The following is a 2,217-nucleotide window of genomic DNA, read 5'->3' as shown; positions in this document are numbered from 1 at the left end:
GAAGTTTCTATGGCTGTCCCATCCTGCCCATCCCCACTTTGCACTCCCCAACAATGGCACCCTATTTCTGGTGGGTCCAGGCCTCCTCCTGCACTCCTTTGGCCATGTCACAAAGCTTCCTAGTGCCTCCCAGACTTCCTCCACATAGCCAACCCCAGTCCTCTCTCTGAAACTGACCTCTGAAGTTTGAGTCTCAGTGCCAGGCCCCCACCCAAGTGTCTCAGCAGTGGTTTGCCAGGCAGTGGTACTGATGGTCTGTGCTGCTCTCTCTCTACTTTGCCCTCCTCAGACTAACTCTGTACTTTTCTCTGTGGCTTTGAGGCTCCCCCTCCATCCTGGCTGATCTCCCAATCAGGTGGCCTCTCAAAGTGCAGATTCTTTTCCTCTTTCACAGCTCTTCTCAGGAGTGCTAGTACCATCCTGATTCTTTTTTTTTTTTTCCACTTCTCTCTTTCTCTTTTTTTTTTTCCCCTTTTGTTCTACCCAGTTATGTGGAGGTAGTCTGGTACCGAAGTCTTGCCCTTTTTGGTAGTCTGAAGTCTTCTGCCAGAGTTCAGTAGATGTTCTATGAGAATTATTCTACATGCAGATTTTTGTGGGGGTGGTATATTTGTGGGAGAAGGTGAGCTTCAGATTCTACTCTTTCACCATCTTGATCCTAGATCCATGTGGCTTTTTAAAGGAAAAATTAGATTTCTTTCATAGTTCACAGTTCTCAGATGAGACATTTTATGGGACTGTCCAGGAATGTTTTTAATAACCAAATGCGATTTAGTAGATGAAGGCTCTCAGTGCAATTGTAATAAATAAGCATCTACATCCTTGGCTATGTTACCAGTATCCTGGAACCAAATAAATATGATTTTCCTATTCCCACAGTCCACTTAATTGTTGTTTTAAAATCTGAATATTTACATTATTTATAATTTATGTTTTAAATGATAGTTTCAACTATCACCTTTTTTTTGTCTTTTTAGGGCTACCCCTGTGGCATATGGAATTTCCCCTAGGGGTCAAATCAGAGATGGAGCTGTCAGCCTACTCCACAGCTATACCAATGCCAGATCTGAGCCATGTCTGTGACCTAGACCACAGCTCACGGCAACACTAGATCCTTAACCCACTGAGCAAGACCAGGGATCAAACCCACATCCTCATGGATACTAATCAGGTTCATTATTGCTGAGCCACAACAGGAACTCCTCGACTACCATCTTTTAATGACTGCTTGAAGCCAGTTTAAACAAACTAGTATACATCCTTCAAATTTGCTTTTAAGTAGTGACTTTACTAGACGCAACAAGTCTACACAGCAATCAAGTGAGATGTATTGATTTTCTTCCTGTAAACTACTGGTGAGCAAAGAAGGCAATCCTCTACAACTCCAAGGTCTTCTATCCTCACCTAATAAGCTACAATTTCACTTATACTTCACTTTATCCAGAAGGTTAAAACTACAGTCAATCTCAAATTCCCACGAACAAAACATGTGCCATTCTTTCATAGTCCTAATAAACACCTAAAAAAAAAATTATACTTTGATGGTCTTTCTGTCTGTAACAAACTAGAATCACTAGAGTTAACTGAGTATGTTCAACTATAGTGGTATAATTTTTCAGGGAGGTAGCCTGCACAAGCCAGTCAATTTTCTTCATTTGCCATGTCACAGCCCCACTTCTAGGAAAACGTTTTTTCCTGTAACAAGGATTGGGGAAAAGATGATGAACTTTCTTTCTGCAATAAATTACCTAATGTAGATGATCTGGGCCTTTCACAGTCTGTCCAACTGTTCTAGTTATGTAAGCAAACAACTCTTTTGGGGATTTCTTAACATCCTTCATGTTTTTATTATTGAAATTAGAGATCCTTCTTCTAGGAATGATCCTCAATATTATTACAAATGTTACGTATTTTAACATTGTGGGGTCCAGATGCCATAATCTCTGAAATACTGCCTCACTGCCTCATACTGCTGTGGTACCTCCACCCAGCCTAAGAAATGACTGTATTCAGCAGCCCAGACTAAACCTCGTCTTCTAGGCCAAGCCCTAATCAGGGCCATTCAGCCATGGCCATGTGCCCACTGTGTTTTTATTCACCTTTACAGCAGGAATAAACATTTCTGCCCTAAATAACTTCTGGAATAAAGAGTTTAAAATAAGATGCCAAACATGGGTAGGGTACTGAGACTGTTTTAAAGTGCTATCCAGATATAGA

The 2,217-nt window shown here is 41.1% G+C and overlaps 1 pseudogene; it reads right to left on the bottom strand.

Annotated features, from left to right (window-relative positions):
* Window positions 1–788: 788 nt before the first annotated feature.
* On the bottom strand, window positions 789–1,938 carry LOC125118065 (KATNB1-like protein 1; annotated as a pseudogene).
* Between the last annotated feature and the right edge of the window lie 279 nt (window positions 1,939–2,217).

Source organism: Phacochoerus africanus, chromosome X (genome assembly GCF_016906955.1).
Source record: "Phacochoerus africanus isolate WHEZ1 chromosome X, ROS_Pafr_v1, whole genome shotgun sequence".
In the NCBI taxonomy this organism is placed as follows: domain Eukaryota; kingdom Metazoa; phylum Chordata; class Mammalia; order Artiodactyla; family Suidae; genus Phacochoerus; species Phacochoerus africanus.
The sequence above is the reverse complement of the archived record's forward strand: the minus strand, read 5'-3'. Positions and strand labels throughout refer to the sequence as shown.